This window comes from Balaenoptera physalus (assembly GCF_965194825.1).
Source record: "Balaenoptera physalus genome assembly, chromosome: 7".
NCBI classification, from domain to species: domain Eukaryota; kingdom Metazoa; phylum Chordata; class Mammalia; order Artiodactyla; family Balaenopteridae; genus Balaenoptera; species Balaenoptera physalus.
The window spans coordinates 93,728,056-93,755,012 of record NC_138886.1 but is presented as its reverse complement, the minus strand read 5'-3'; the positions used below and the strand labels follow the sequence as shown (position 1 = coordinate 93,755,012).

Sequence of the window (26,957 nt, the reverse complement as noted above, 5' to 3'; positions counted from 1 at the left end):
CTGTTTCAGTTTTGAAATTAGTCTTAGAGCATGGCCCTCATCCCTAAGTTATGGTCTTTCTGGAGTAATAACAATGTGTGCATTACTCAGGGAGGTGTCTCTACTCTGGCTGGTCTAAAATCCCAACATCTCCCAGAATCATTTTTCAGCTAATCTCCTCAAAATATTTGATCTCTAAAGTCTAGCCCTTTCATACATAGTCTGGTCCTCAGCCCAGAAACTGAGGTGAATTATCATGCTGACTTCTGAGGTCACCTCTCTGTACAGCTCCCTTTTCTCAGGTACTCTGTCCAAAAATTCCAGCTGCTTCAGCAGCCCAGAACTTGTCTCCTTGATTCCTTAGCTCACCAGGATGACAGCTCGGCTTGGCTTGCTCCTCCTTATGCTGAGCCAGAAAAGTGTCCCCAGATAGAAAGCCAGAATGCCCACGGGCTCACTTCCTGCGTTTCCTCCCCTCAAGTTCACAGTCCTACCCTGAATGTTGTCTCATACCTGAAAACAGATGCTTCATACACATTGTTCAGTTTTATAGTTGTTTTGGGAAGTCCAGCACTTCACTTACTTATATGGCTAGAAGCAGAAACCTACTGCCAAAAATGTTATCTATTTATTATTTTATTGGTAGCCCTACTAGTAGTAACACGATAACATCAACTCTTTTGTGGTCTACAAAAATGTTTAAAATACTTGAATTTTTAAATATAAAGCATATAAAGAGTTATATTACTAGGTTGAACCTTTCTCTAACTCCTCCTTATACCTCTAGAGGCAACTACTATCCTGCATTAATGTGTATCACCTTTACGTATATCTTTATACTGTTTTTATTCATGAACATATCCTCAAACAGGAAAATGGATAAGTAACTGGAATACTTAAACATTGGAATGGAGAGATGCTTTGGAGAGAGTATAGAAGTTGTATTAGAGAGAAAGATTCTAGAGGTAGGAAGATGAATTAGAAAGTTGTTGAAATGGTCCATGTGCACGTTGGTGAAGCAGGGGTTAGGGCAAGAGGAATAGATAAGGAGACTCAAAGGCCATTTACACGGAAGGAACAACATAGTTAATTTGACTTAGAGCTTGAATTTTAAGTATATTTATTGGTATTATTTAAATATTTAGAAATATAGTTTTCCAAGTTATGGCCTGTTAAACAGTTAATGAGTGTCTACTATGTACCAAGCACTGTGCTGAGTTCTGTGGAGACGATATTGAGCAAATAAACCCCATAGTTTCTGCTTATATGGATCCTTTGCTTGGCCCAAAGTCCATTCAAAAGGGACAAATCTAAACAGCTATTTTTCAGCCTGTTATTCAGCAGGTATGCATTCATAAGGCCATGCCAGGTGTGTTCAGTCAGTGCCCATTCTAATTTGTTGGCACCCTCTTCTAGTAGGTTGATTCTCCATTCTGATTGGTTGAGGTCTGCCTTGTATTAGTTATTAAGTATTTGACTCTCACCAGAAATAACCAGTAATGTGGCACCCAAAAGATAAGCTGAACGTATCATACTCTTTCTCTCAAAAGAAAAACATGGAAAGAATTAGCCCTACAACCCAAAATTGTGGATCACAAAAAACATGATTAAATAGAGGAAGTTAATTGATAGTAGGATTTTTTAAAAAGCAGACATATAACACTGTAATTGCATCACAGTCATGGCGTAGCATTATAGCTCAGCCAGGATGCTTTGATCAGTCTTGAATTCAGAACCATCTGTCAGCTACAGACTGTGTGAGCCTCCACCCTATTTGAGATCTCCTCTTCTTAGATATCCAAGGGGTCTCCTAATCACTTCACCTGATTCCTCACAATAACCCCCTACCCCCAATTTAAGCTGCTTTGAATGAGTATTTAACCCAAGAGACAAGCTAAAACTGTAACATAATGTATAATTCAGAATATTTGTCAAGCCATGACATCAATATTTTATCAAAAATGTTCATACCAATATTTTCATTAAATACACACACACACACACACACACACACACACACACACACTCTGTGTCAGTGCAGGCATAGGCCTAATATATTAAGAACAGATGAGCAATCTAAAAGCTAGAGACACGTTTTTTTCCATAAGATGGCTTTAGTAGCACTTAATTGTCTTTAACTTCATTCAAAACAATTTTGTTAGATTGTATGTGACAGCTGTCATATCCACGTGCATTTTTTAAACTTATCAAAATTGGTGAAATTTTGTGTAGCCATTTTAAGATTGAAGATGGAAGAAAAAAAGCAACATTTTTGGCATATTATGCTTTATGATTTCAAAAAAGGTAAAAATGCAACAGAAATGCAAAAACAATTTGTGCAGTGTATGGAGAAGGTGCTGTGACTGATCGAACGTGTCAAAAGTGGTTTGCGAAGTTTCGTGCTGGAGATTTCTCACCGGACGATGTTCCACGGTTGGGTAGACCACTTGAAGTTGATAGCAATCAAATCGAGACATTAATTGAGAGCAATCAACGTTATACCACGCAGGAGGTAGCTGACATACTCAAAATATCCAAATCAAGTGTTGAAATCATTTGCACCAGCTTGGTTATGTTAATTACTTTGATGTTTGGGTTCCACCTAAGTTAAGTGAAAAACACCTTCTTGACTGTATTTCCGCATGCAATTTTCTACTTAAACGTAATGAAAATGTTCCATTTTTAAAACAAATTGTGACGGGTGATGAAAAGTGGATAGTGTACAATAATGTGGAACAGAAGAGATCGTGGGGCAAGCGAAATGAACAACCACCTACCACACCAAAGGCCGGTCTTCATCCAAATAAGGTGATGTTGTGTATATGGTGGGATTGGAAGGGAGTCCTCTATTATGAGCTCCTTCCAGAAAACCAAACGATTAATTCCAACAAGTACTGCTCCCAATTAGACCAACTGAAAGCAGCACTCGACGAAAAGCATCCAGAATTAGTCAACGGAAAACGCATAATCTTCCATCAGGATAACGCAAGACCACATGTTTCTTTGATGACCAGGCAAAAACTGTTACAGCTTGGCTGGGAAGTTTTGATTCATCTGCCATATTCACCAGACATTGCACCTTCGGATTTCCATTTATTTTGCTCTTTACAAAATTCTCTTAATGGAAAAAATGTCAATTCCCTGGAAGACTGTATAAGGCACCTGGAACAGTTCTTTGCTGAAAAAGATTAAAAGTTTTGGGAAGATGGAATTATGAAGTTGCCTGAAAAACAGCAGAAAGTAGTGGAACAAAACAGTGAATACGTTGTTCAATAAAGTTCTTGGTGAAAATGAAAAATGTGTCTTTTGCTTTTTTACTTTAAAAACGAAGGCAATTTTTGGCCCACCCAATAGAATTTACTCAGTTCTCTTGACCTTATGTCTTAACAGATGATATAGAGCAGTGGTTCTCAGACTTCAGTGCCCATCAGAATCACCAAGAAGACCTTGTTAAAATGCAAATGTCTAGGCCCCATTGCCAGAGTTTCTGATTTGGTAGGTCTGAGAAAGGGCTCAATAATTTGCATTTCCAAAAAGGGTCCAGGTGCTACTGGTGCTGCTGGTCTGTGGACTACACGTTTAAGAACTACTGATGTGGAAAGTTCTCAGAGCAAGTTCATGTTTATGTTGGTCTGTATTTATGTTTCTCATCTTTAGAGAGTCATCGGCTCTGTGGTCACTCATTACTTTACAACACTATGTCATCTGTATTCCCAGAGTTAGATGGTGAGAAGCTGATATCCCAGATCAAGGAGAAGGTTATAAAGGAGCCATTTCAGTAATAAGGATTTTTCCTGGAAAAAAAATGATAAGAGGGAGATTTGAGGGTTTCCAGTTACTTCTCCAGCACTTACTGTGCTATAAATAAACAGTCTTAAGTATACAGTTGGGATCTGACAGTATTTCTTTCATAAACTACACTGGGAAAAGCTAATGATGGTGAGCCACAGATGTTTCTAATATTTAGGTGGTCAGTATCACCCGCAGTACATCTCTAATTCACAACAAATTTCATAGCCCAGTGATGGCCCATTTTTTAATAGATGCGAAACCAAAAACCAACAATAACACTAATTATTGCCTAGACTTGATATAGCTCTCCATTTTGTCAAATTGTGAAATTCCCACATGCATTCACTTTGCTTAGTCACACAGCTTTTCTGTGAATTGAGGCCATGCCCTGGTGCTTCTTCACTCAACTAATGTTTATGGGAAAACAACAAAAGTTAGGACCTGTGCTCTGTGTGGAAGCCAAAGGTGTTCAGGCTATGGTGACTTCAAGGAGAAAAGGTTACTGTAGAGGAGATGAGACTTCTGCAGAAATTACTGTGGCAGCAAGAAGTGGAGCAGGGCAAGTAGCTGAGGGCTCAGAAGAGAGCGGAGTCGCTTTTTGGTTGGAACGATCAGAGAAGGTTCTATGAAGAAAGTGGTATCTCAGCAGGATTTCAAAGGTGGACTTGGGTTTTGACAAGCATATGGGAAGAAAAGCAAGGACAGGGAATTAATTCTAAGTGCACCAGAGGCAAACTAGCTCAGAGTATATCCCATTCATAGTGAGTTAAGTGGTTCACTGCTCATGTAAGATCCATGCAAAGGGATAGTGGGAGAGGAGATTAGAGGTGAGAAAAAAGGGGTTGTAAATGCTAGATCCAGGATTGAGAGTTGATTCAGTAGACAACGGCGGCACATTGACGTTTTTGAACAGAGGAATAATATGATCTGGAATCTACCTTTATCACATTCATGAATGGCCCATGACAAAGGAAGAAGAGTTAATGGAAGCAGTGAGATGACTCAAGAGGTGTACTAGTATAGGACTGACCCACGAGTGTACTAATCAAGGCAAGACCCAGGAGGCACCCGTGGGAACAAAAAAGTGGGGTATAAATGAAGGAGAGACAAAATATGGTAACCGATTGTATAAAGTTTAGGTTTTGAGAAGAGTGTTGGTACCATTAACCAAAATAGAAAAGTCAGGGGGAGTGGTATGTTGTAGAGATGGGGAAGAAAATGATAAATACAAGTATAGACATGTTAGGCTTATACTTCTGTAAGTAAAGCCAGATGGAAATCTTAAAAGCAGCTGGAGAAGTGGGGACTGAACTTCAGAAGAAAGTCAGACTAGGCCAGCTTATGCTGCCTTAACAAGCAGCACTAAAAATCCTAGTGACTTGAAACAATCGTGCTTATTTATAACTCACACACCATGGCCACCGCAATTCAGCAAGGAGACTCTGTTCATCAGGGACGCAGTTTCATGGAGGCTCCATTTCAGTGTATTCTCAGTGATCATGGAGACTGGGCAAGGGGAATATGGACAACCAGGAGCCAGTTAGAAAGTTGAGCAAATTTTAATCTCGTGTTAATTTGTGCTGCTTCTTGTGCACGATAGCAGCAGTAGAATCTCTCTTGGAAATAAACATCCCATATTATGATGTCTATGAATATAGGTTTCCTTTTCTACCCTCCCTCCCTCCTTCCTTCCCTCCTTCCCTCCTTTCTTTCCTTCTTTCCTTCCCTTCTCTTTCTTTACTTTTTTGGAAATCACTTATTGTATATAAGTTGTAATCCAGACCTCATGTATCAGTGGGGAACTTTCAAATACAGCTATTACCAATACAAAAAAAAAAAAAACAAAACTGCTGCCCAGAAGTGTCACATGCCTTTTTTTCCCCTCACATTTCATTGGCAAAAGCAAGTCATGTGATCATCCTTGAGATCAGGAGAATGTGGATAAATAATCCTACATGTGCCTAGGGCAAAAGAACTGCTATCTGTGCAACTGCTGCTCTGACTCCCATATGTATCATCTAAGACTGAGACCCTTGATGAAGACAGAGCAGTAGATACCATCTTTGATGTAAAGAGGAGAGAGAGTGGAAAGCAAAACTCTAAGGACAGAAACTTAAGGAATACATAGGAAGAACACATACTTACAGAGGCAAAATAAAAACACATAGAAAAGCAAAGGGCTCAGTTTACTAGGGCCACATTCATGAGAAGCATCTCAGGAAGGTTCCTCACTACCAAATCTGGAGATAAGTCAAAAACAGCCGAGGCCAAGGAAAGACCGCTGAGTCTGACGTTGAAGGAGACATGGCTGACCTTCAAGAGATCTGCTTTATGGAGGCGATGGGGTCAGACATGAAGCCAGACTGAGGAAGGAGTGATCGAAAGTGGAGACAGAACACTGGACTGCTGATAAAAGGAAGGGAAATAAGATGTCCACTTGAGGTAGCAGCAAAATCAAAGCTGCTTTCCTAAATGAAGTCTGGCAGTTTTTCATGTGTTCATTCAGCACATGTTTATTGAACATTTACTCTTGCCAAACACTGTTTTAGGAGCTGGGGAGTGAGCAAGATAAGCTTTCTGTTCCCATGAAGCTTATCTTCCAGTGGAAGCAGACATACAACAAACAAGTGAGCAAAGGAATCAATGAGTGAAAGAGATCATTTCCAATTATATTTAGTTCTGATAAAACTAAATAAATTATATTTAGTTCTGCCTTCTCTTCTAAAAGGGAGTCAGAGGGTGGGTGGGGAGTATGGTCTGAAGGGTATGTCCTAGACTAGTCAGGAAAGGCATCTCAGGAGGGGATGCTAAAGGATAGCATCCTTTAGCATGTTGCCTCCTAAAGGGCAAGAAACATCAGCTAAGGACAGATCTGGAAACAAGAGTGTTCCACAGCACGCAGAATCTCTGAAGGAAAGATCAAGTTCTCATAAAAAATGGGGAGGGGCTTCCCTGGTGGCACAGTGGTTGAGAGTCTGCCTGCTAATGCAGGGGACACGGGTTCAAGCCCTGGTCTGGGAAGATCCCACATGCCGCGGAGCAACTAGGCCCGTGAGCCACAACTACTGAGCCTGTGCGTCTGGAGCCTGTGCTCCGCAACAAGAGAGGCCACGATAGTGAGAGGCCCACGCACCGCAATGAAGAGTGGCCCCCGCTTGCCGCAACTAGAGAAAGCCCTCGCACAGAAATGAAGACCCAACACAGCCATAAATTAATTAATTAATTAATTAATTTTTTAAAAAATGGGGGGGGGCTTCCCTGGTGGCGCAGTGGTTGAGAGTCTGCCTGCCAATGCAGGGGACACGGGTTCGAGCCCTGGTCTGGGAAGATCCCACATGCCGCGGAGCAACTAGGCCCGTGAGCCACAACTACTGAGCCTGCGCGTCTAGAGCCTGTGCTCTGCAACAACAGAGGCCATGATAGTGAGAGGCCCGCGCATCGCGATGAAGAGTGGCCCCCGCTTGCCACAACTAGAGAAAGCCCTCGCACAGAAACGAAGACCCACACAGCCAAAAATAAATAAATAAATAAATTTAAAAAAAAATGGGGATTAGAGGAAACATTTTAAGGGGCTTCCCTGGCGGTCCAGTGGTTAAGACGTCACCTTCCGATGCAGAGGGTATGGATTCCATCCCTGGTCGGGCAGCTAAGATCCCACATGCCTCCCGGCCAAAACACCAAAACATAAAACAGAAGCAATATTGGAACAAATTCAATAAAGACTTTAAAAATGGTCCACATCAAAAAAATCTGTTAAAAAACATTAAAAAAGAAGAAGAAACATTTTAGCTAGCTAGTTGTGTGTGCGTGTATGTGTGTGTGTTTGCATGTAAATACTTACAGCAAATGAAGGTCTAGAAGAAATTTGCCTCTCAATGCACAGGATTCTTTGGTTTAGAAGGACACGCCTTCTCCTTCAGGCAACCTACCACAGAACCTGCTTCAGTAGCTTGGGGAAAATTGCTGCAGGGTAGAGATCTGCTGAGGCAGATTCTTTTTCTTGGCGTATTATATTGTGCAGAACGTTTCTTTTTAAAGCTTTTGAACCAGGCTTCTCATGAGAATGCCTTTTATATTGGTACTTGCATTCTCTCCAGTTTCAGTCTTGCAAATTTTAGTCAAACGTTTGTATAAGGTCGACCTTTCTCACATGTGACTGTGGGTATAGGGGAGGTTTTCCTGGGCCTGCTCATGGATTTTTTAAAAAGAGAAGCTTAAACAAACCTCTGCTGAACTCTATGACCAGCCCCACTGGTCTTAGGAGGGCAGTCATCAAGGCCATTATGATCTGAATTAAACCACCACTGGAAAAAAGTACATATATTTTAAATTGGGGGTATGCCAGTGTGGTGGGATGATCTGCTAAAAGATTAATTTGTGTTAACTTTTTTCTGTTTATTCATAATATTTGTTTATTGTCCCCACTGCCCTCCCCTGCTATAACATAAGCTCCACAAGGGCAGGAATATCTGTCTGTTTTGTGCACTGATGTTTCCTCAGTTCCTAGACAGTGCCGGGCACAGGGGAGATGCTCAGTAAGTACTGGGTGAATTCGTCTTTCTTCTCTTTGTGGTGGGACCCTGGCAGGAAGGAAGGTTTTCCTTGGGCTAGTGCCAGAAGGTAGCCAAGTTCCTGAGTGGGGTGTTCTGTCCCCCTCGAAAGCCCTACTCCCGACATGCAGAGAAAAGCCTGTGCTCAGAACAGCAGGCTGGAGATCAAGGGGGACAGAGGTGTGAGGACAGGGTCTCGGGGACAGGTATCAGACCTTCCCGGAGTCTCTGAGTACCAGGGACAGAGGGTGTATCTTGCAGATTGCCAAGGAGAAGGAGGCGCCCCTACTGCTTCCGGGGGGGGAGAGGGCTAGAATGTATTCTTCTGATTTACATAAACTCAAAATTTCCAAAAGATATCTTAAAGGCCAAAATGGGATGAGAGGGTGGGGAACATGGCCACGGTCCACATGTACTTTTTCCACACGTGCTATGTGTATGGGGCAGAGCGTAAGGGCTTTCCAGTCATTTTGTCACCCCAGTCTCAAGACCATCCTGGAGGCAGGTATAAGTGCAATCTCCATTTTATAGGCAAGGGGACTGCAGTCTGGAGGATGGTTTAACCTGGAGCTGGTGGTGGCTAGCGTGGCCTGGAGAGGAAGGGCTAGAGCCACCGTAGTCAAGGACTCACAGAAGGGTCGTGAGCAGGATCTCGGAGCTGGGGAGACTCACCCCAGAACGGAGAGGTCGCCCCCAGTGATGAGTGTGGAGGCCAGGGGCATGGCTTAGAGACAGGTGGGGCAGGTGAACTTGACTGTGGCCTTGGATCCCCGCTCGGTATTTCACATGGCGGCTTCGTTTTAATATGCCAGCAATTTGGGGAAATCTTGGCCCAGGAGGTTTCAGAAGACAAATTCTGCTTTCAGTACATGCGTTGATGGCGGGAGGTTGGCTTCAAGCAGAGCTCAGCAAAAGCAGGAAAGGTGCGGGTCGGAGAACCCCAGCCCCCGTATAGCCATGCCGTGTTCACAATCCTGGTTCAGTCCCACATTTCCAGTAGGAGAGAAGGAAAACAGAAGAGGGTAAGTGAATGCCAAAAGCCACTCTGCTAAATCTAATTTAAAACAGAAAAATCACCAATGGTCATTTTGGAAATGAGACCCTTTCCCTGCAGAGCTGGGCGGGCTCAATAGCACCCTTCAAGAGAGCGGAAAGCTCATCTTGCCCCGGGCCTTCCATGAAGCATCCTCTCGCCCGTGGGAGGCCAGGAGGGTGTCTGATTTTCCACCTTTCTGCTCCCAACAGGCTGGGCACAGGGTCCTCGTTAGCAGAGAAGGGTGCAGAGGAGCTTGGTCTGCATGAACCTGTATTCTCCTGGCCTAGGTCACAGCCACGTGTCTCCTTGTCCCAGTGTCCTGAGGTCCCAGGAAATGTGCCAGGCAAATTCAGGGGGCTCTGACTTAGGGTGTGGGCTTGGGGCCATTCTTTTGTCTTCAGCCTCGTTTCCTTGTCCTCCTCAGGGCTGACCTGAAGGGTCAGCATCTCCAGGGCCAGCTGTGTCGCTCCTGTGCTCGGGCAGAAAACCCGCTGCTGTTTGGTGACTGACACTAGCACTGGCTCTGGGAGGAGAGGTCAGACTCGGGCTTCTGACGAGACGGCCAAGAGTGTTTCGTATCTTCTGCTCTGTGAGCACGGTGTGTACTCACGGCGCTAAAGCCCTGTGTCAGATGGATTCCCGCGTGCGCCTCACACTCGGCTGGTCGTTCCTGCAAAGAGGAGCGTCAGTAGGGACGTTGGTCCCAGAGAATCTATCTCCACGGGTTTGAAAAGCTACGGGGCTCTGGGAGCATTTGATGATTGAGAGAGATCAACACCATGTTTGCACCTTTTCAATTCCCCCCCAGACAACCTGAACTAATATGTGAGAACAGAGAAAATTGGTTCCAAGGGAGACAATACTCAGGGTCAGATGACCCTGGCAGCCCCTCCCTCCTCTTTTCTATCTCTCCAGATCGTTAGGGCCAGCACAGTGTCACCTCTAGGAAACATCCTCTGACCTTTATTAAATATGAAGATTTCTCTCTTCTCTCAGTTCCGATGCTATCTGCTATTTCAATTCCATTCAACCTACGTTTACCAATCTCCTACTTTGTTCCAGGCAAATGAAAATGACAGTGACACCATCCTACCCTCTCGGGGACTTGGAGGGGAGATAGGAATTCATTAGCGCGTCATAGTGCATTAATATATACTGCCTTAGAGTGTTTATTCAACTCAGCTGCATGTATATATATTTATATTACATAGATATAGATACATATTGATATATAATTGGTTTTCCCATAAGACTAAGCATTTTGAGCATAGGGGAGGTATGTTGTATGATCATTCCCAATGTTCAAGGTATAAAGCAAATGTATAATAATTCCTTTTAAAATTGAAAGGAAATGAATTTGAGGTGGTAGAGCCCTATGGTCAGAGCATCTTCTGGAAGAAAACCAGCAAGTTACTCATGTTGTTACAACTAAGCATTCATGGTTGGTTTCACTTGCACTTTTTCCGCTTGAAAATAACCCTAACCACTTATGTAGTTAGAACAGAATGGAATCCTGCTGCTGATTTCAGGAATACCTTGCGGGCTGATTATTTCCAGGCTTATCTTTTCAAGGCAGCCAAACAGGCCAGTAAGGAGCAATGAGGGATACTCATAAAGGGAAAAAAATTAAGTTGGATCCTTATCCCATACCATACACAGAAATAAATTCCAGGTAGATTAAAGATCAAGATGTAAAAAGAAAACCTAGATGATTAGAATATCTCTTTGTAATCTTGAGATAAGAAAGGCCTTCCTAAACAAGACAAACAAAAACCAAAAAATTCAGGAGGCATAAAGAAAAAGATTGACAGATTTGAGCTTATAAAATTTAAAACTTCTCTAGTAAAGAAAGAAAAAAGTCTTTTTTTTTTTTAAGCCACCAAGTTGGAGAATATTATCCGCATAGATGGAGATCAGTAAGAAAGGTGAATTTTTTTAAAAAGATAATCTAAAAGAAAAAAAGGAGGGGCTTCCCTGGTGGCGCAGTGGTTGAGAGTCTGCCTGCCAATGCAGGGGACATGGGTTCGAGCCCTGGTCTGGGAGGATCCCACATGCCGCGGAGCGGCTGGGTCCGTGAGCCACAATTGCTGAGCCTGCGCGTCTGGAGCCTGTGCTCCGCAACAAGAGAGGCCGCGATAGTGAGAGGCCCGCGCACTGCGATGAAGAGTGGCCCCCGCTTGCCGCAACTGGAGAAGGCCCTCGCACAGAAACGAAGACCCAACACAGCCATAAATAAATAAATAAATAAATACAACATGAATGAACCTTGAAGAAAAAAAAAAAACTTTAAGAAAAAAAGGATTTTAAAATGACATAAACAGAGAATTTATAAAAGTTTACAAATGGCCAATACAGGATACCTTTATTTTTGTTTCTTAAGGTAAGCTATGCTTTTATTGCTGTTAGTCTGTTTTTGTCTCCATCTTAGCAAAATTCATTTTGTAATATGATTTCACAAAATATAGCACCATTCTGTTACTAAAATCTTTTGGAAAGAAGTAAAGAATTTTATCTTTTGGAGATATTTTACCTCTTTGCAGTCATCTAGAATCCAGGTTTCCTCTTCATGACCTAGAAAAGAGAGGAAAAGTTCACCAGGGCTTCGGCTTTGAGAAGCCACAAATGGAAGATAAAAGTCATGGACCATCATCCCCATGGCAGAGCCTCCTATTCATTGCCAAAAGTGAAGCCTCTTTGACTGTCACAGGGATCCAGCGTTCTCAACAGAGATGAGCTAAATGTGTGTTCCTTGGTGGCTTGGAGTAAACAAAGAGTTTATTTCAGCACCAGTGATGGTTCAGACCTGTCTCATTCAAAGGCAAGCTGACTTCAAATCACACATAAAGATAGGATGCCATTGTATCCCCAGGCATTAAGGCCTAAACACACTCACTTTCTCATCACCTGACCCCATTTCAGGGATAGTCACTTCTATAGCCATGTGTTGCCTTGGTCACCCGGGCACACAGAGCCAAAGAAGAACTAGGAGAAATACATTTATATATCTATGAAAAGGGCTGTCAGGAGAGCTGAGAAGAGAGATTCTGAGAATTGGAGACCGACTTTGAGAGAAACAGGAACAATGGTAACTCAGATAATGAGCTATGAAGGTAAAAGTGCAAGTTTGCTGAGTGTGATTGGCAAGAGAACTAAGAAGTGGATTAAGAAGTGTTGGGAATGTTTGTTAGTCATATGCCTGAGGTTGCTAACATCAGCTTTTTCTAACTCCCTGCCAGGGCTCAAGTGCTGGCAAAGTCAGTAGCACAGGGAAGCTGCCCTGCCATCCTCCCAGCCTTCCTCTTCCCTCCGTTGTGTGGAAACCATGGCATCCAAAAATTATTGCTGGCATGTTTGGAATTCTTAATGAAATTTTTCTTATTTACCTTAACAAGGTGTCAGATGCTAAAACAGGTATCCCACTCATGCTCCTACCTCATGAGTGTAAATGTATTGGGCAAATCATTGTCTGTCTTATTTTGCTGTTGCTGCCCTAGTATGAATGAACTCATCCTTCTTTCCTTCTCCTTCCATATCTTCTTCAGCATAATAATAACTGTTCAATTGTATATATTCATAAACATGTATATATAATATATGTCATTTAAATATGTACATGATTATATATTTTAGGGAGTGTTTTGTAATAAATATAAAGTATACACATTATGTGTGGTTTAGAGAGCATTGTGGTGGTGGCCAGGTGCAGAACTGCTGCAGGAATCCAGGAAGGTAAGTCAGCACAATACAGAAGCAAGTGAACCCTGGGGGCATTGTGTTCATCCCACTGGTCTAGAACATTAGTGCCCAGGGGGATGGATTCAAAGGGGGGAGGCAGATCAAAGGCCACCACAAGTATTTATAGGTTTTAAAAAGAGTTACACCCACAGAGGAAAGGGAAATTAGAAATGCAAGAACCATTATGGCACTCAGAGACAAACAACAGGGACAACTGTCTGTCTTGAACTTAGACAAGTAACCCCCTCTCCCAACCCAAGTATTGTCACTTAGGTGACTCTTGGCTGTTGTTCCCCCATTTGGCATAAGCAAACACGAGTCATGCTCTCAACCCAGGCCTTAATTTTCACTGACAGAGTTGCAACAAACATGCATTTACAAAAAAAAAAAATCACAAAAGAGAAAATGAAACAATATTTCATGAATAAGAGTCAGAATAAAAAATAAAGACCAGAACTACAAAGACTTCAGATACTGGGATTATGAAATATAGAATACAACCTGATTAACGAAACAAAGTAGGAATTAAAGACACTAGTAAGGAGCAGCAGGTATCAAAGTGATAATGTTCAGATGAAATTTGAAAAATATCCAGTAGAACTTATAGAAGTAAAGACTATCATAAATGAAATATAAAATACTAATCAATGGGTTAAACAGCAGTTTGGACACAGCTGAAGAGAGAATTGGTGAACTGGAAGATAGGTCTAAATAAATTACATGGAAGAAGAGGTGTCAAAAGAGATAGAAAATATGAAAGAATGGTTAGCAAACATTTAAGATAGAGTAAAAATGCCAATATACATCTAATGAGAGTTATAGAAGAAGAGGACAAAGAGAACTGGTTAGAAGCAGAATTTGAAAGCAAACGAGACTGCCCCTTAGTAATGTAAAATGTTAATAATAGGGGAAATTGGGTGTGGGGTATATGTACTACCTTCTCTCTTTACACTATCTTTGTGCTTCTGTAAACCTAAAATTGTTTTAAAATAAAAAGTTGATTAGCATATCTCCTCTCCCAGAGAGAGAGAGAGAGAGAAATTTTCCAAATACTATGAAAGACACAAATCTTCAGTCAGGAAGCCCTATGACTTCCAAGCAGAATAACTAATAAGAAGGTAGACAAAAGAACGTACTTAGACACATTATAGCAAAACTGCAGAAATCAGAGGCAATGACATCTTTAAGACAGCCAGTGAGAAAGGAAAGATAACCACAAACAAGTGATAATTAGACTGACAGCTGACTTAGCAGCAACAATGGAAGTCAGAAAATAGTAAGACAATATCTTCAGTATGCTCAGATAAGATAGTTGTCAAGCTAGATAGATATACTTAGCAGAACTACTTCTCAAGAACAAAGGCAAAATAAAGACATTTTCAGATAAACACTGAGGAAGTTGACCTCCAAACGCTTACTAATTGAAATTCTAAAGTCTATACTATAAAGAGACAGAAAGAGAAAGAGAGGAAAAAAAAAAAAAAGAATCCTCAATAGGTCTGAGATACAAGAAAGAAGGGTAAGCAAAATTTTTAAAAAATTCTGAATTTGGAAAAATCTTACATTGATGTTATAAAAAATAATATCTAGATTATGAGGTCAAAAAACAATGCTCCCTTTGAAAACTGTAGGGGAATCCTTACTCGTCTACACAGCTTCTGGTAGTTTGTAGGCAATTTTCGGCATTCCTTGGCTCGTAGATTGCTCCTTCTGGTCCTCCATGTTCACATCACCTTCCTTCTCTGTGTGTCTCTCTGTGTCCAAATTTCCTTTTTATAAGGACATCAGCCACATTTGATTAGGACCCACCCTAATAACCTCATTTTAACTTGATTACCCATGTAAAGACTCTATGTCCAAATAAGGTCACATTCTGGGGTTCTAGAGGATAGGATTTCAAGATATTTGGGGGAGGGAGGGGGAACAAGTCAACCCGTAACACGATCCCAATTCTAACTGGTGGTTTTAAACTCCGGACTTCACCCTTGGTTCTAATTGCTACTGAATCTTTCTTTTCCACCTCCCATCCTTTCAAACCTCCAAAGCCCGTGGTGCCCATGGTTCCATGCTCCTACACTGCTTATTATGGGCTAAACTGTGTCCTCCCTAAATTCATATGCTGAATCCTAACCCTCAGTACTTCTGAATGTGATTGGAGATAGTCTTTAGAGAGGTGATTAAGTTAAAATGAGGCCAATAGGATGGGCTATAATCCAATATGACTGATGTCCTTATAAAATGAGGAAACTTGGACATGCAGAGAAACACCAGAGAGGTGCATGCACAGAGGAGACACCTTGTGAGGACACAGTGAGAAGGTGGCCATCTGTGAGCCAAGGACAGAGGTCTCAGAAGAAACCAAACCTGTTGGCACCTGATCTTGGACTTCCTTCCTCCAGAACTGAGAAATCAATTTCTGTTGTTTAAGCCACCGAGTCTATGGTCTTTTGTTCCGCAGCCTGAGCTGACCAATCCACTGCTCAAAGCCCCTCCTGGCTGCATCTGGCAGTGCTCCTGAGCACTGTCCCCAGGCCTAACTCCCTCCTCCCCTCTGTGGGCTCTTCCTTGACTTACATCTCAGTGTGTGAAGTCCATGGAGCCGTCTTATCAGTTTAGGTAGGCGGCATGGCCACCCACAGGGTTTGTTACGCTCCCAACACTGTCCAGTGTGGCCTTTGATGCCACAGCACCTGTGGCTATGATGAGGGGCGATGGGAGCAGACCGAAGGATGGATTCCAGCAGCCGGTTTGAGACTATTGCTGGGCTCAGAGGATGTGAGAGAGGATCACGTGAACATCAGGCAGCTTGCTGAAGGAGAAGCGTGACTGAAAAGCTCCGTTGAGACTTGAAACTCTTGTTTATTCCTGTAGGTCCAGCAGTGCAGAAAGAAGGAAGCCAGCCCTTCTAGCCTCTTCTACCTCCACATTGTCATCAGGCTCTGGATTTTTCCTTGGATTTCTCCTGGAAACAGCTTCCTTTACTTGGTGGATATCCAGATGTTCCCCTACCCCGTGGGGCTTTCCTTCTTCTTCTGGTTCTCCACTTGTTTCCTGGCCTCTCCTGCATAACAAGGGTTAACACAGTAAAGAGCCTTGAGTGTTGAACAACTCACTGTTCTGGGCTCCGTGGACACGGCTGTGGTCAAGGTTGACGTCAGGAGTTTATATTCTTGTGCTCTGGAGACCGTAGTTAAACAAACAAGAAAACTTTCGGGGAGCCAGGTGCTGAGAATTAAGATGGGGAGATGAGATGGCAATTGATCAGGGATGGCTTTAGATCAGGTGGCCTTTGGTGCAGCTCTTGGGGTTGGGGAGCAATTGACAATTTATGATCGACAGTGCTCTTACTCAAGCTGTGAAAGCACCAGGTACACAACAGAGTTCTGGCCTCTTGGCTCTAAGTTACAAAAAAGTAAATGTTTGCTTATCTATACCAGACAGAGGGGGTAACCAGACCCGGTTAGAAAGTGAATAAAAAGTGCTCCCAGGTCCCATTTCCTTTGCCTATTTAAAGGGGATTTTTAGCCATCTGGAAGTTTTCTTATCAGACATTTGATAAGGAAAAAGGATGTTTTGAAAGGTTGTTACCCAAGAACACATAAACCAGGAGAAACATATTTAAGCTACCCTGGTACCTTCTTGAATTCCCAGACATTGAAAGGCCATTTAAAAGTGACTTGGGATCCCAAAGCCAGGCTGTCCCTTAGGCCCCAGCACTAAGTCCAGGGGAGCCCTTTCAGATGGGTACACTTTTGCCAAGGGTCTGAGGGCAAGGGAATGTAGCATCCCAGGTCTTACAGACATGCCCTGTGGAGCTCTGTGGCAGCACTCTGTGGGAGGGGCGCAGGGGAGGGGGCTGGGGGCCATACGGGGAGCATAGGGGGTGCCAGGAGCAGCTGGAGCCTCAAGGCCTCCCCTCAACCTCACCCCAAAATGGCAGGAGAGAGCGCTTGGCTCTTATCGCTGATGCACTGATGTTCATTCCAGGGCCAGCACACTGACCTTCAGCTCAGAAAGTGACTTCTTGGTCAATTGCTGCTTTGGAGGGACCTGCCAGGATTTGAAATGAAGCAGCAGTTCTTGTAACATCCAGTCATAAATCTAAATCTTTTTTTTTTTTTTTAACTGAAGCAAAATAGTGAGATAACTTGATGTTTCGCATGCTTAAATTTAGAACAGATTATAGCAATTGAATACCCACATCATAAGCTGCTTCATTTAAGCACAACACACGTACCCAGGCTCAGCTTCATGGGATTTGAGTCTCGAGAGTGATTCTTCTTCTGCCAAAGTTTTTAAATCTTAGGCTGACTAATAAATTTCAGCCTGAGGATGAGGCCACCTGATCTCCAGTCCTGGCCCTCACTGGGTTGAGCAAAGGTGCCTCTCTGGGCCTCAGGAAATCCCTCTCTGAGATCTCACAGTGTGGTGTGCACACACTGTGTGGTGTGTACACATGGTGTGGTGTGCAATGCCCAGCTCTTGTGCCCAAAGTGTATCATCCCAGATGACCACAGGTAGTCTTTGGGATGATGTGAGCAGAGAGATCTATGAGATTACATTATGAATCTATGGCTAATAATGGCTATTAATAATAGATGCCACTCACCCAGTACTTCTCATGTGCTGGGCACTGTTGCAAGCATGCTTTGTTTGTCTTAATTGTCCTAGTTCTCATTCCTCATTTTACCAATGAGGAAACTGAAGCCCAGAGAGGTTAAGTAACTTGCCCAAGCTCAAACAGCTCTAAGCGGGGAGCCAGGATACAAACCCAGGCATGTGAGTGCACCCTATGCCTTCTAGCCTTTGGGTATCAGCCCTGAGATCTCCCCACCAGCACTGACATGGAGGGATGAGAATGGGATGGAGCTAGAGAGCGAGCTGACTCAAAGATGGGGGTGATTGTCTCTGGGCCCGTCCCAGAGCTGGGGAGAGAGAGACGTGGAGGCAGGAGGGATGAATAAATACAAAATGGGTGATCCAATTTAGAAAAGAAAAAAAAAAAAATCATTGCCCCATGACCATGAGCAAGGTGCAGTGTTTTAAAATTTCCCTTTCAAGATAATTGCTGTAGACCTTAGAAAAATAAATCTAATAGAAGAAAAAAAGAAAGGCAAAGGGAGCCCAGTGATTTGAGTATGAATATTCAGGTTTAAAACATCTTTTCCCCTTGAAATACACCCTCTTACCTTGGTGGAAAGTCCTGTTACTTTAGCTTTGTCTCAACGCTCACTCTGAAGGCTGGCTGGGCTTGTCAGTCAGGACCATCTGTGCTGGAATGAGGTTTCTTCCAAAGACCTGATTATGATTTTTCTTGGAGCTACACCTGACCTCATACACTTAAAGAGGAACGTCTTCCCTTCTGCTTGCTGTCTCCCTTCCTGCCTAAATAGGTGTTTGCCTGATACTCTACAGGCAGGATAGCGGGAGGCAGGTTATTGGGTTTTCGGAGAAACCGTTTCCTTTTCGTAGGACATAGCTGCAGAACCCGGGAAGTGCAGAGATTCAGCCAGAAATGTTTGCGGGCTTTGCCTGAGGACAAAACATCCAGAACAAAGTGAAGCATTTAGTCAAAGCCAGTGGACCTAATCTTTCCAACCCTTTGTTTTTTTTTCCTACTCAAAAGTTGTTAGAATGAATTCACCTTGCTTTTGGTGGGTTTTCTTGTGGATATTTGTTTGGACTGACTGCATTTATACACATGCTTGTCAATAGTTTCAGCCCTTCTGTGACCTAATCTGGGCCCAATTGATAACTATTACAAGGCGGGTGCTATGAAGATGAGGAAATGGGAGAGAGTGGGCTTCACAGAAAATTATGAGAGCCCCTGACTTTAGAGGCTTCCATTCAAATGAAGCCACCATCTAATGTTTAAATAGGTCCATTTAAATAAATGCATAAAGTACAAGAGACTCATCCCTCTTGTTGGAGCCGGATGGTTAAATAAGACTGAATTAGAGATATTATTATTGATAATAATGGTAAACGACACCATTTATTGAGCATCTATTATGTGCTTGGCAACATTATCGTGTGGGAGGTACTATCTCTATTTGGATGACAGAAAGCAGACCCTGTGAGGCGCCAAGGTCACAGAGCAAGCAGTGGCAGAGACGCAGGTCCGAGTCCAGAGTCTGTGCTCACGTGGCCCCAGATGAAGAAAATGAGACACAGATTCTCATGATGTGACTTACTCATGCACGGGTGCAAAACTTGCTAATGAATAAAGCAAAATAATAATAAAAGGAGCTGGTCTGAGGACCTGGGATTGCCTGGGTTCAAAACTGAGTTATAAATACAATTCCAATCATGAAACTCTCCATATGACACTGGATACGTTACTTAAACTCTCTGAGCCTCTACTTCTTCATCTCCAAAATGGGCTAATAATGCTTAGTTCATAGCATTGTCATGAGGCTTAAATTAGATACACCATGTTATGTGCTGAACTCAGGACTTGGCACATGGTATGTAATTGATAATGTTGGTTATTGTACGGGTCTTCAGTGAGAGCAGGTGACTATTTGTCCAGGGTGCTTTTCTTGACCTTTTACCCTCATGCCTCCACCTCCACTGCTTCCTGCAGGAGTCCTGCAGTGTCAGCCATTATGCTCTTATACTGCTAACTCCCCTTGAGGTCAGAGAAGCAGATGGCTGGGGATGGAAGGCAGTCAGGACCTTGGCCAACATGCCAGTTGAAGGTCCTGGCCAATGGCCTTGACTTTGCCAGCGCAAACCTTTTTTTATACCTGACAAGGCAAACTACCACGTGTCAGGTCAAGACAAGAACAGGGGTGTAAAGAGAGAGCCAGCCCATGAGATAGGAACAGGGGTAGGTCAGAGACCCCCTGGAGGTCACTTTCAGCCCTATGATTTGATATTGGCATAAAACTGAAGGCAATACATTGAACTCTGAGACATTCCCACCTCCCACCTGACCTCAGTCTGGGCAATCTTCCTGTTAGTCAAGAGAACAAGCCATAAATCTCCCTGTGGACGGGAGTGCTGGGTGCACAGTGAACTCTGCTGTCTCGTCTGTTTTCCAGAAAGGGTTGATGGATCCTTCTCCTCACAGTTATTTCAGCACAGTAGAATTTCAACAAGACAGAAATAGAAGACAGAACGGTTGGTCCTGTCAAAAGCTCTTAATATAATTATGAGAGTCAGGCCTCTGCACATACCACCCCCCAGCCCACGAATAATTAGGGTGCGAGAGGCCGAGAACTGAATGGCGGTGGGGGAGGCGTGGGGAGGGACGGCAGGCTGAGGACGTGGTGATTAGTGTAACGGCTGCTGCTTCTCTGCTGGGATGCCCCGGTCCTGCAGACCCCCTGGGAATTCTGCAGCTTCATAAAAGCTCCACTTAGAGCTTGGATCATCCCAGGCAGCAATTAGTGGCTCTAACAGTTTCAGCTGATGGCCTTATGGCTGTCCCGCCTCAACTCCCTTCACTGAAGGTTACTTACATAGAGCTATGCCCTCATCACCCCCGACACCCACAGTATATGCAGAAGGTGGCCGGGACATGTAGGCCATGGCACCAGGCTTCGGGTCTGATGGGGACCTCAGAGGCAGGCCCAGCCTGAGCATTCGGGCTACCAATGGGAAAGCAGAGGCCCTCTTCCCTTGAATATTTCCTTTCTGTTTAGTGTTTAATTTTCTCTCTGAACGGCAATCTATGGAATGGAAAAAAAAAAAAAAAAAAAAAACCCAGTCCCTAAAGTCCATTCGAGCTTTCTCTTCTCCAGGTTAATTTCCATTCTAATGCTTATGTAGCCCCCACCGCAGTGTTAGGCATTTGTTACTCTAATTCTGCAGCTATTCTCCCCAGGGTTTGCTGTTTTGTCAGGGGCCTGTGCTGTTCCATTGCAGGGTTTGGAGCAGAATTACCGAGCTCAGTGTCAATGGAGGGGCTCAGGAGGGGCCCAACACCCAGGGAAGGAGCTCTCCATGGATTCTTTCTTCCCAGCCCCAGAGGTAGGCTGTCCTTTAGCTCTGCTGGCCGCCACCGGGCACCACAGCATCCATTCTACACTGGGGGTGAGGTGACAGAGCCCCGCGCTCCGTACACGGAACAGACTTGGGTCCCCAAAACCTGCTCCTTCATGATTCTGCACTTGGCCCCTGCTGACAGCGGTGCTGACTGTATCTTTAAGAGACACCTCAGCTTAGTCCTTAAAAGTGCTCTCTTGAGTCAAGCTGGATTGCTTTGGTTTGAATCTAAGAACTGTCACTTACCAACTATGTGACTTTGGACAAGTCCTTTAACTTCTCAGTTTCACCATCTGTAAATTGGATACCAACAGTACAGGGCATTAAATGAGTTACCATTGTTCTTAGCATTAAATGAGTTTATAATAGATATAAATTGCCTGTAAGAGTGCCGGGCACAGAGTCAGGGTCAGCAGGTGGTGGCTATAGTCACTATTACTGTTATTAGTCCCTCCTGGGGATGGCCTGGCTGCAGAGGCAGGAGCTGCGTGCCCAGCAGGATGTGCCCTGCATCTCAGCAGCACAGGGTGTGAAGGCGTGGCCATCCCTGCTGGGTCCACCGGATGCCAACTGCTTGGTACCCACACACTGGATTCTCCTGGACCAATGGGCGCTCCCATCCCTTCACAGGCTCCATCCTTATCCCTCTCACCCGAATGGCCTGGGGACTCCTGGAATGTGACCTATTTGAGGAGGACAGGCAGGCAGGGAGGAAATCAGGAATTCTGATTCTCATCCTCAGAGGGATTCAGTCCCTAGGCCATGGCCACTCAACTAGTAAGTGGCATTGCAGGAGCTCACACGCACACTGGCGTGACTCCCAGGGGCACACTTGCCTACGAGGCCCCTTGGGGTGACGACCCTTTTGCCGGGGGCCGCTCTGTGTCATCCCAGGCTGTGGAGTGGTGAGTGGTGTGAACGGTTCCAGCAGCGAATCTCGGAAAACCGAAGTGGGGCTGTTTCATAGCCTCCAAAGGCTGGAGACAGGCTCTGGTTCGAGACTCTCCAGGAGGGAGAGGCTGGCCGACTTTGAAGACCTCACCGAAAGAAGCCTCTCCAGACACAGTGTGAGCTGACACCTTCAGGCCAAGTGTGGAGGACAGAGCCTAAAACGCCTGGCCACCAGTTCCACCTTACGGGACCCAAAGCCTCACCGATCTGTGCCCCTGCCCACTGGCAAGGGCCGCCAGGATCAAACCAGAGCCTGCTCCCTGCTGCCCAAGGGCCCTCCCTCCCTGGCACGTGTGCATAAATCCTCGGCTCCCACCAAATGAGCGTCCAGGCAGGAGGATGGGCAGCTGTCTCTGTCGGCCACCCCTCTGCAATTTCCCGACTTGATTTGCGGCGCGCCGCCAGCTGCACAAGTTGGCTGCTCCGCAGTGTAGAAACGCCAACTGGAAGTCCGTGGGCACGTCAGAGCTCCCCGCTGCACTGGGCCTCCAGCAAGCCGGGCGGGGTCCAGCGAACCCCAGGAGTGTGGATCCCCTGAGGGCTGTTCTCGGCCTTGGCGTGGTCACACCTCCATGTCTGCAACCTGCCCCCCCACCCCCTCCCACCCCTTGCCCAGGGCTTTCCGTGCTGGACTCCCCCTTCAAAGAGGCCAGGCCCTTCGCCTGCCTGTGATTCTCTCCCTGTTCAGGCTCTGGTTATATCACCTGGGGAACGGCTGTTTTAGGCTGGATTTCCCTAGATCAAGAGTATTCCAGCTTTGTTCCCGGCAGGCCAGGCAGCCCCAGGGTGATCTAAGGAGCTGCCAATGTCTTTGGTGTTGGTCACTTCCCAGCCATAACCTCCTCAGGTCCTGGCTCTCCTGTGATCTTTACATACCATGATCAGCAAAGGTCAAGGATCTGGGCCCCTAAGGCACTCCCTTGTCAGTCTAGAGCCTTCACTGCCCCTGTTAAGAGATCCATCTTCCTGAGGCCCTTACAGAAGAGGAGGGGAGAAGTGTCGAGGACAGAGCTTGGCTTTGGGCCCAGATCTGGGCTCCAGGACTGGAATGCTGAGTAGCTCTGGGCAAGGGATAATTCTAGCACTCAGAATGCTCCCCACACAGTAAGGAGAGTGGTAGCTCCACTAACTGTCATTATGTGAGCAGCCCAGGCCACTGTGCACACTCAGTGCTCCTCAGATGCCTGTGAAACCATTTCCCATGAAGCCCATGACACCCCGGCTGCTGGTGAGCTTGGGCTCCTGCTGAAAGCAGGCTGTGCTTGTTTGAATCTGGGAGAAAGGGAAAGGAATGGTCTTGAACCTGGCTGCCTCCGGAAAAAGGTAGCAACAAAATCCAGAGCTTCCCTGAGCAGGAGAGCTAGGCATGGAAGGGCACGTGCAAGAGAAAGTGAAGAGGAGATGGCAAGGGCGCCACACATAACTTGCCTATTTTGCCTTTTCGCACATCCTCAGGCGACTTCCAGATTCTGGAGTTTCCTGCCCAGCCACCCTCCATAGACCCAGCCCCTCGCTTTGCACCTCATTCATGTCCCATGGTTTCATGGTCTTGTTCTTTGCAGGGACAGCTGATTCCCAGCGCTGATCCTTGAGACTGCAAACACTTCTCTGTGTTGGGAGGATGGTCGGTAGAAACATGTGGTCTGCTCAAGGCATTCTGGAGGTTCTAAAGATTGGGAGTTCTATGGAAGAATTGGAGGAGGTAGACAGGCAGGACTTTCAGCTAACAAGCCTCCTGGGGCACTTTGGAATCCCACCACAGGCCTCTCTGCTGGCACAGTTGACGGCCAGGAAAAGAAGTGAACAGCTGCCCAGAGATGTGTGTGACTGAAAGATCACGCTGTTGGATGCATGGATTGGTCCTCTTGGATCTTGGGAGGTGTGCTGGCGGGGAGAGAGGTTGGTCCCACAGAAGAGCCTGGCCCACCACGTGTCCGTCTGGCTGTGGGGCCCATACTGCCTCCCCCGGGGGCTGCCTGCATGCAGAAAGGCAGGGAAGTCTCAAGGAACAAGATGCACGAGCTGGGCAGGCGTGCAGGAGCCAGCAGCACACCTGGGTTCCTTCCTGTCCTGGGGAAGCCTCACAAGGAACCAGCAGCCCCTACCCCAATTCTGTCCCATGAGAGTATCCCGAATACAATCACAGAAGAGGTATGTTGGTGCATCTTCAATGCTACAGACATAAATTAGACAATTTCCCTGATACCTGAACTGCCCCACATGACATTTGATTTAATTCTTCATAACCAGCATCAGTGACTACTGATCTCCAAAGCAATGAATGAAGCTGCCCAAGGTTCTGCCGAAGAAGGTGGGTACTGCCCTGGCCAGAGGTGTTCTGAGCCATCAGGCACCACTTCCCCCCCTTAGTTCTCAAAGCCCAAGTCCCACCCATCAGTCATTTCTGGCCTTACCTTATCGATCCTTTTAATAGCAGGCAGTAACAATTTATTAGCACTTTTCCAGAGTCTCTGCCTCCTGGCTAGATCTTTTTCCATCCTGAGAGCTGAAGTAATATTTCTTCTAAATCTAGCTCTCTTCAAGGCACTACGGGAGGCCAGTCTGAGTGAGTCAGGGATGCTACAGAGAAGGAAGAATTAAGTTAGGACATTTCCATTTTCCCACTGCTAATTTATGAACAAATAAATTTGTTGGTTACAATTGAGCAACTGTATGGGGCTGGGGGGAGGGGACTACAGAGACCAGATGAAAACAAGCCATCTTTGATTTCCCTTTACAGAATTTTATCTTTTTCATTAAAAAAATGTTTTAATACAGTTTTAAATGTTACTTTCTACTTACAGTTATTACAGAATATTGGCTAGATTCCCAGAGTTGTACAATACAGCCTTGAGCCTATCCTACCCTCACTACCCCACCCCGGTTTGTCCCCCGCCCCGGTAACCACTAGCTTGTTCTCTCTGTGAGCGTAATTTGATTTTTAAAAGTGGGTTAGGAGGTGAAAGGACAGCGCAGCTTGAGCCGGGTGGGTCGCGGGCTGGACTTCCCGGCAGCCCAGCCTCCCTGCCCTGCTCTTGTGACGCAAACTTTCGGTGCTTCAGTTTTACCCACGACCAAAACGAGGTAAGGAAGAAGCCACTTCCCTAACTCCTGCCCCACTAGTTGATTCCTGACTCCTCTCCTTCCGGAGAATGAACTGCCGGGAAGGCGCTGGCGGCTCGCGCGCCGGCAGGTGGCGCCCGACTGCGGGAAGGAGGAGAAATTCAGGAGACTCTGGGCTGCAGGGAAGGGGCCCCGGCAGCCCTTCTGGCTTCTCAATTGTCCTCCCGCCCCAGCCAGGAAGCAATCAGGGACTCGGCCTGGGCAGGTGTCTGGGGCCGTGTAAACTCAAAGCGTTTACCCTGCTGGTGGCTGAAAGAGGCCAAGAAGAGGCCAGGGACTAAGAAAGTCCCACTGCGGGACCAGCGCTGCAGGCTTTCGGGCTAGAGGTGCCTTTGGAACCAGAATGACTGCTTCCCAGAGGACGGACTGCTGGCCCAGGGCTGCTTCACCCTCCCCACGAAGGCCCTGCTCTGTTACCTTCCGGTCCTCTGCCCACCACCTCCCACTTCCCAGAGCCGATCCGCACCCCAGGCACCAGCTCCGCGCGCGTGCGCAGTGCCAGCCCTTGCGCCCACTCTCCACCTGACTCTCGTTTGATTTGCCCAGTAACAGACGTCACTGTGCTCAGAGCAAAACAGAGGCTCAGAAAGGGTAAGTGGCTTGTCCAAGACCACACAGCTAGTAACTGGCTTCAAATGCAGTCCATCTGCTTGATTGTTTACTTATTTTTCCAACATTAATACTAGAGTAAGTTACTGACATATAGTTTTATATATAGAACTTTAATATATTTGTAAAATTATGCAATATATTAAATTATTTTATAGTTAATGACTATTTTTATTATTACTGTTGAGGTTTTATTTATTTTTTGAATAGGCAGTAGTGCATGCAATTCAAAATTCAAAATACACCAGAGGAATGCAGTGAAAAGTCCCCCACCTCAACCTTTGTCTTTCAGCCACCCAGGTCCCTCCTCTCCTCAGGAGCAACCACAGTTAATCCGTTTCTTGTGTATCTTTTCAGAGACAGCGGAATAGATAAAGATGCAGGGGTCCACTAGCCAAAGAATGTAGGCAGCCCCTAGAAGCTGAAAAAAGCAAGGACACACATTCTTCTCTGGGACCTCCAGAAAGAGAAACAGCCCTACTGACATCTTGATTTTAATCGCTTAAGACCCATTGCAGACTTCTGACCTCCAGGATAATAAGGCAATAAATCTGTGTTGTTTTAAGCCACTAAATCTGTGACCATTTGTTACAACATCTATAGAAAACTAATATGAGTTCCCAGTTTATAACTTATCAAATAAATATTAGATTAAATATTTAAATAGGAATACCATACAAACAAACAAACAAAACTTGTGGGGAGAGTAGATCTTATAATTATGGCTTCAAAGACAAAGAGTGAAAGCATTTTTAAAAACCTCTATATATTAAAAATAAACCTATAATGAAATTATCACGCAACTTACAAACTGGAAAAATATTTGAAATGTATAAAATGAACAGAGAATCATCTTGAATGGTAAAGTTAAGGGTGATTTTCTACAATGAATGTGCATTTTTTTTTTGTAAAGAAGATACATATTTCGACAGAAAGAAATTGTTACTGTGGCAGTTGTATTAAAAATGAATTAGAGACAAGTATGGGCACTTCACCAAAGAAGATATAGGGATGGCAAATACGTGTATGAAAAGATGCTCTACATCATTACTCACTAGACAAATGCAAATTAAAACTACATTGATACACCACTGCACACCTATTAGAGTGGGTTAAATTAAAAAGATGGACCATATCAAGTGCTAACGAAGACATGAAGCCACTGGAGCTCTCACACTCTGCTGGAGAGG

The 26,957-nt window shown here is 44.9% G+C and overlaps 3 long non-coding RNA genes across 5 annotated transcripts in view; 1 reads left to right on the top strand and 2 right to left on the bottom strand.

Moving 5' to 3' along the window:
• Window positions 1–2,232: 2,232 nt before the first annotated feature.
• Window positions 2,233–16,038, bottom strand: LOC309664513. Of its 2 annotated transcripts, none has more exons than XR_014265863.1 (5): window positions 15,667–16,038; window positions 11,888–11,928; window positions 8,994–9,295; window positions 5,185–5,277; window positions 2,233–3,773 (listed from the first exon to the last, which is right to left on the bottom strand). It is a non-coding gene; the product is annotated as an uncharacterized lncRNA (long non-coding RNA). The 2 variants fall into 2 exon arrangements; XR_014265864.1 differs by having other exon boundaries at window positions 2,233–3,157.
• A 2,459-nt stretch (window positions 16,039–18,497) lies between these two features.
• LOC309664534 overlaps window positions 18,498–26,957 on the bottom strand; it is a 43,872-nt gene continuing 35,412 nt past the window's right edge. The window contains exons 1-5 of one of the 2 annotated variants that reach the window (XR_014265899.1): window positions 25,576–25,821; window positions 24,450–24,615; window positions 23,557–23,717; window positions 21,331–21,377; window positions 18,498–18,624 (exon numbers count right to left, since the gene is read on the bottom strand). This is a non-coding gene — a long non-coding RNA (uncharacterized lncRNA). Of the gene's footprint in view, window positions 18,625–21,330; window positions 21,378–23,556; window positions 23,718–24,449; window positions 24,616–25,575; window positions 25,822–26,957 lie in introns of those variants that run through there. The other variant, XR_014265898.1, reaches the window with a different exon arrangement.
• LOC309664567 lies at window positions 25,663–26,667 on the top strand. The gene is made up of 2 exons (XR_014265935.1): window positions 25,663–25,749; window positions 26,125–26,667. It is a non-coding gene; the product is annotated as an uncharacterized lncRNA (long non-coding RNA).